General features: G+C 39.8%; 1 protein-coding gene across 1 annotated transcript in view; it reads left to right on the plus strand.

Annotated features, from left to right (window-relative positions):
- The window catches only part of CRCP (CGRP receptor component), a 59,000-nt gene extending 53,380 nt beyond the window's left edge, over nucleotides 1–5,620 (plus strand). Inside the window, exon 7 of the transcript XR_011076981.1 lies at nucleotides 5,434–5,620. The gene's annotated coding sequence lies outside the window, so the exon portion shown is untranslated. The remainder of the gene's footprint in view (nucleotides 1–5,433) is intronic.
- The last annotated feature ends 1,875 nt before the right edge of the window (nucleotides 5,621–7,495 follow it).

Here is a 7,495-nt window from a genome sequence, read left to right on the forward strand (position 1 = left end):
TCCTGAGTGATGGGATTATCTTTAGTTACTATAAGGAGCCCATTTTTTTTAGCACACCTGAGTTTATGGTAATGAGATGATATAGTGTGGAGCCCCTAGATAGCTTCAGGATGGGGCTGGTCACCAGAAAGACCAAGTGGTTAGAAGGTTGGAACTTTCAGCCACACCCACCAACCAGCCCTCCTTCTAGCAGTTGTTCTGGCCAGAGCCCACCTGGATCACACATGAGCCAGGATAAGAGGCCTGAACAGTTTGGGGCTCTAACTCAGCCTCTGGTTACCAGGAATGGGAGAGAACCTTACAGTCCATCAGGGACTTTCTTGGCACTGACAGGGTGGGAACAGCGATGAAGGCTATAAATGATGTCTTGGAGAATGAGGGTTGGGGCAGCCCCATGAGGTATCTTGAGTAAAGGACAACTACAATAGGACTGTTCTGAGTGGCTGAATCCTGTCTATTCTTTTGTGCAAGAACATACACACACCTCACATGCCCTTTACTACTCGCTCTGGTTTTCAGCCTCCTTTGAGTGACCTGGCCCTTCCTCTTGGAAGCCATGCCGGTGAGTGCCTAGCAGGAGTACAAGCCCTAGGCCAGATGAATCCAGGTTCTGCTGTTCACTTGTTGCAGGACCTTGAAATTACTTAACTTCCTTGATCTCTCCATCTATGAAATGTGAATAATCAGAGTAACTACCTCCTGGGATATTAGCGGGGGTGTTACAAAAAATACAGTTTATATCAGCATATGGACATATATATGTAACTGAAACCAACGTTTTATGAAACAGTCCTTATCTTTACTATGTGCAATGTTCTCTTATAATTTTCTCTTCTATTGTATTCTAGTCTGTCCTTTTAAACAAATATGTTGATTGTGCCTCCACGTAATCTCATGACTCACTAATGGGTTAGCACCCATAGTTTGAAAAGCATTGCTGAAAACTCTTCTGTCTTCAAATAGGGAATTAAAAAATGAAAAGAAAAAAAAATGAGTCAATAGAAAAATATATATATAAGAACAAAAAATATATATTTCCTCCAAGTAGATTTAATTAATTCAACAGACGTACAGTAGAGTATATAATTGTTTCACCATTACTCCTTCCCTTCCCTGTAAGGTGATTATGTATACCTTCTTGCTAAGCGGTCCATTGTGAGGTTTGGCCATGTTACTTCTTATGGCTTTTGGCAAGTGAGCAGGAATGACTCATATAATGTCTGAGCAGAAACTTTAAAAGCAAAAAATTGCATAGTCTGGCTTGGTCTCTAGTGATTTTGCCCTCTGCTATGAGAACAGTATGTTTCAGATAGGTCTGTTCCTTTGGCCTGGGTCCCAGAGTGAGAATGTACACAGATCCAAAGTGCAGCCTATCCTCAGCCCTCATGTAACATGAGAAACAAATATTTGTTGTAATAAGCCACTGAGATTTGGGGTTGTTTGTTACTGCAGCAAAAGCTGACTATTCCAAGAAGCAACTTAAAGAAAAAAAAAAAAAAAAGAGAAAAACCCAAAGCATTCTTTTGAACGTTTAAACAATACAGAAGTATATAAAGTAAAACATAAAGTTCCCTTTCACCAACTCCCTGCTCCTTCAGGAGTCATCATTGGTAACATTTTGGTGCATGTCCTTTCAGAGAAGGAAATTTTTGAAATGGTTGTTTTCTAATCTTAATGAGATAAAATTAGTACACGATTTTCCATAAATAAAGTTTTATCACCTGTTTGTTTACATATGGCTGCTTTCACACTAAAATAGCAGAGTTGAGTATTGCAACAGAGACTGTAATGCCTAACATATTTACTGTCTGGCCCTTCACAGAAGAAAAGTGCTGACCCTTTACCTAAGTTTACCAAATGTTAACGTTTGGCATTTTGTAACTTTTGTTTTTATTTCTCTCTCTTTTATATATGGATTTTTTTCTAAACTATTTAAAATAAAGTGTAGATATCATGACACTTTATATATTTCAGTATGTATTTCCTAAGAATAAGTGTACTCTTATACATAACCTGTCAACTCTAATAATATAATAGCCAGTTATCTTACTAGCAAAAGTGAGTTTATTTGGGAATAGCAGAGGAATTGAAATTTGGGATTTGTGAACCATAGTGGACAATAGGCAAGTCCAGAGAATAAGGAAGGGAGACTTGCCTTTATAGGGAAAAGCAGGAAATTGGGAAGCGCTTGTGATAACCAAAGAGTCCATTGGAGGAAGCTGGTAGTCCTAAGTATGGAGCCTTCTCATTGGTTGGGCTACTACAATCTCTAATTGCCTGGGTTGTCATGGGTGGAGAGAAGTTTTCTTCTTGTGCTGGATAGTAAAGTAGAGGCATCTTCCTGTGGGAGATGTAGGTATATATCTCTTCCTGTTTGGAGCAATCAATGATGCATGGTGGGGCATGAGATCTCCCCCTACAGGCCTGTCCCAACTCCAGTCTTAGCTGAGGTTTCTTTAATTGATTCCACATTTCCCCCTTTTGATCAAAATCTTTCCTCGAAAGCATTGCTGATCAAAGAGTCAGGATCTCTGCACGTAGTGGTTTGTCCCTCGGTGCCAGGAAGGATCTTCCCTGGTTGTTATGTCCCATGTGGGAGGGAAGTACACAAATCAGAAACCTCTTGAGTCTCTATTTGAGTAACAAGGAAAGGTGGTAGGAAGAACTCTCAGGCATTTCTTGTTTAAAGTCCATATTTAGTCAAGGTTGTAAGTGCTAGAAATTACCTCAAAGTGCTGAACTAGCTCATCTTATTAGGCATGTCATTTTTTTTTAATTTATTAATTTATTTATTTTTTGGCTGTGTTGGGTCTTCATTTCTGTGCGAGGGCTTTCTCTAGTTGCGGCGAGTGGGGGCCAATCTTCATCGCGGTGCGCAGGCCTCTCACTGTCACGGCCTCTCTTGTTGCGGAGCACAGGCTCCAGATACGCAGGCTCAGTAATTGTGGCTCACGGGCTTAGTTGCTCCGCGGCATGTGGGATCTTCCCAGACCAGGGCTCGAACCCGTGTCCCCTGCATTGGCAGGCAGATTCTCAACCACTGCGCCACCAGGGAAGCCCCAGGCATGTCATTTTTGCAAAGGTTCAACAAGCAATAGGTACAGAACTTAACAAACAGGACCACAGATCATTATAAAATGATACTTAATTATCTATTTGATCAAAGTAACAATAAAATATTTTTTTTTAAAAAACTAATTTATTTATTTTTGGCTGTGTTGGGTCTTCGTTTCTGTGCGAGGGCTTTCTCTAGTTGTGGCAAGCGGGGGCCACTCTTCATTGCGGTGCGCGGCCCTCTCACTATCACAGCCTCTCTTGTTGCAGAGCACAGGCTCCAGACGCGCAGGCTCAGTAATTGTGGCTCACGGGCCCAGCTGCTCCGCGGCATGTGGGATCTTCCCAGACCGGGGCTCGAACCCATGTCCCCTGCGTTGGCAGGCAGATTCTCAACCACTGCGCCACCAGGGGAGCCCAGCTCTTTTAATATTGAGAAGATTCCGTTTTCTTAACTAATCAGAGACTTGATTAAGACAACATGAAGCACAGGAAATAATTTTGGTAAAACAGAAATCTCTGTTTTCTAAGCTGATTACTTAAAGGTAAGGAAAAACCTTTCACAATTTTTTATCAGGAGTAGATCAATATTCCAAGAAAATCTTGTTCTTTTAGCAAATGAAAGAAAATTGTTTTAGTTTTATATAAGTACACCACTTATTTTAAAGCTTAGTCTCAAAACTTTTATAATCTTCACCAGCTTGACCACACGTAAAGTTTCTTTTTTCAAAGATTCTTTTTCCAGAAATCTTCTACAACTTACTATTTCCGTTTAGCTTTGTCCTGTCTTTACTCTTTCCTATTCTGAAACAATCAGCCTCATTTTAGGACAAAATTACTTTCTTTCCCTCAACAAAATTTCCATTCCTCATACCTTTTAATGCCAAGAGCACATATCCTTCTTTCCTTGCATACAGAGTTATTTTCCCTTATTATTCCTAGTAACTTCACTAGAACGGTCTGTTATTGACAAATTTCTGCATACATTTCATAATTCCTAAAAGCATATTTTCCCCACAGTAAAATTTCCAAAATATGGCATGCTTACCAATAGATCCAACTATCTTTAATTAGTTTGTAAAGGAAGCCCAAAGTGAATGAACCCATTTTTAGTAATGTATCAGTATTTTATCTTACTTGGGAATGATGTAGATATTTAATGATTACCCATCACTTAACTTAGCAAAACTGTAAGATTCCAAGTTACCAAAAAGATTTGGGGAAGCTACCTAAAAGCATTACTTATAAACCTTTATCTCATTCACATCCAGTTTACTTGTTTTCAACAGTCATGTAGCCATTTTTGTAACACTTGCAAAAATTTTTATCATACCAAGTTATTTTTCTTGCTGACAAATTTTGTAACAAAGATAACATGAACTTATCTGACCAGTAAGCTCAAGTAGAATAAAAATGGTATGCCTGCATTATTTTCAGTGTTGATAACTCCAAAGATATGCCTATTTTAATTAAACCCCAAACTAGCTTTCATTCACCAACATTAATCTCAGATCATGTAAACCTGAAAAGCACCTGGTCCAGTCTCTGTTATATTTTAACTTATATAAGTGCTTGTTTGTTTTTAAACCAATTAAATAGAGCTCTTTTATAAATTAATTTTAGCAATACCATCTACAGGTAGAAAAGGAAAAAAAAAACCCACACATCTACAACACATATATACACATAGACACAAATGAAAATACAGACAGATGCAAACAGGGACCTTCTAGGTTTGTTTTAAATTTTAGCCATGTCTCAGATACAAACTCAAAAGAATAGGTAGATCCAAATTGTGTCTCTGGCATGCTGTAAGAATGCTTTTAGAACTGTTTATGGAGTCAATTTGTCTTTTAGAAGCTTCTGCATACCAATCAAAGAATGCATTTTATTGTCTCCCTAAGGGTTTGGACTTCTCTCTTTTACGGGTTCTCCGTCAGTTGGACTTATTTAAAACAAGGTTCCCCCTTTTGAACAGGATGGGGTGACTTACCAAAAAGCTTCAACAGACAGACAAACAGAAAGCAACTTTTCTCCTATTATCAAAAATCTAGGGCAGTTGATATTTAAATCCTTCCTTCTAGTTGTTTATTTGCTCCAGATAACTTAGAAACAGTAACCAGGGGTTTAGCATTTGGATCCTCAGAGGGTTCGATTTTAAAGGGGCTGGTTTTCACAGAGGAAAGAGGAAAGTGGCATTGGGGGTGGGGCCAGAGCACAAGGTGGAGTCTGAGACAAAGGGGGCAGAGAAGACACACAAGATGGCCCCTGAGACAGAGAACCTGGGGGAGGGGAACACAAGAAGTACGAGGTTTCAGAAGTCATTTTGTTCTTTTCTCTCTCTCTCTCTTTTTTTTTTTTTTTGGCCATACCATGCAGCATGTGGGATGTGGGATCTTAGCTCCCCAACCAGGCATCAAACCTGCACCCCCTGCATTGGAAGCATGGAGTCTTAACCACTGGAACACCAAGGAAGTCCCAGTCATTTTGTTCTTTTCTAGTTTTTCGGTTGTTTCTGCCAATTTAGAAACGGTATCTTGCAAAGAGGTAATTTTAGAGTTTTGTGTGTATTTGGAAGCTTCCAGGTACCAATAAAAATAAATATACCGTTTGTTTTGTTTAATTTTAAAACCATGGACCTCCAATTTAGTCTTATAAAAAAAAATGAGTTTGGGAAGACTGAAAGCTACCCATAATGGCCACTGTAATTCTGAATTACCTTTAGTTTTCTCAGCCCACTTAGTTAAAAATGTGCATGTGGGGAGCCCATAGTTTTTAAACATGAAACCAGCTGGAGTCCCCAAAGGAGGGCTGCCCTCAGAACATTTAGATGGTCAGGGTCTCATTTTCTTAAGTTCTCCTGGAAACCCAAGAAAGTTGCTAGAGTCCTAACCCAGATTCCAAAAGGACTAAAACAAAATCTTAGATCCCAGTCAGCTTGGTCCCCAAAAGAGAACCTCACTGCCGTGCTCCAGAAAGCAACTGAGTACTCACCAAGGATGAAGCCTTGAACCAGAAAGAACAAAACCTTTCCAGATCCCAAATGAAGTCCGAGAGCTCAAAATGCAAAAAGAGTGGAGCTTGGAAACCAAGATGAGACTCCAAACTGAAAACAGGTGGTAACCTACGGAAGCAATGAGCATAAAGGGCTTGGTGCAGGTACCTCGTTCAGTTCTGGGAGCCATCATCTCTCAGGTCCACCTCCTTTCGACCCCACTTCTGACACCAAACATGTCAACTTTAATAATATAATAGCCATTTTACCAGCAAAAGTGAGTTTATTTAGGGATAGCAGAGGAATTCCAATTTGGGACGTGTGAACTACAGCACACCATAGGCAAATCCAGAGAACAAGGAAGGGGTAGTTGAGAGGGTCTGTGATAACCAAAGAATCCATTGGAGGAAGCTGGGAGTCCAAAGTATGGTGGCTTCTCATTGGTTGGGCTGCTAGTCTTTGATTAGCTGGGCTGTCATGGGGCAGAGAGATGTCTTCTTCTCCCTGCTGGATAGTAGTGTAGAGGCACCTTCTGGTGGGAGGTGTAGGTGAGGTCTCTTCCTGTTTGGAGCAATTGATGATGCATGGCGGTCATGAGCGCTCCCCCTACAGGCCTGTCCCAACTCCAATTTTAGCTGAGTTTAAGAAAATTAATTTCACAAACCACATTATAATTATCACACCTGGAGCATTTAACATTAATACAATTCTACTAATATTCAGATTTCCCCAAAATTGTCCTGAAAATGTCCTTTATAGCCTTTCCCCCCTCAAGTCAGTATGTAATTAGAGATTATACTGTGCATTTAGTTATCATGTCTCTTTAGTTGCCTTTAATCTAGAACAGTTCTCAGTCTTTTTAGACTCTCGTGAAACTTTTTGACGAGTTTTTGAAGAGTCTGAGCAGCTGTTCTGCAGATTGTCAATTTGGATTTGTCTGTTTTTTGCAACCGCAGTATGAGATTCAGGTTAATCATTTTTTGGCAGAAATTATACATAGGTGTTATCGTGTTCTTATCAGGAGGCTTATGCTGTCACTTTGACTAATTATTTGTGATGTTAAGTTGTGTCACTTGTTTGCCTAGTGTCTGCCAGATTTCTCTGCCGTAAAGGTCATTTTTTCCCCTTTATAACTAGTAAGTCATCTGTGGGGAAATTCTTTGAGCTGTGTGGAACAACCTATTTCCCAACAACATTTTGCCCCGTGGTTTTGGCTCCACTGATGATTCTTTCCTGAATCAATTGTTGTCATGTAGGATGTAAATGGACATCAATGTTTAAAATGGTACCCAAGTGATTTTAAAGTGTAGCAGCATTGGGAATTGCTAGACCAGTGCTTCTCAATCTGTGTTTATGAATCCCCTGGGGATCTTGTTACAATGAAAATTTGGAATCAGCAAGACTGAAGTAGAGGTAAGATTAAGCATTTCCAACAAATTCCCAGGT

The sequence above is a fragment of the Eschrichtius robustus genome, chromosome 16 (assembly GCF_028021215.1).
Source record: "Eschrichtius robustus isolate mEscRob2 chromosome 16, mEscRob2.pri, whole genome shotgun sequence".
NCBI lineage: Eukaryota > Metazoa > Chordata > Mammalia > Artiodactyla > Eschrichtiidae > Eschrichtius > Eschrichtius robustus.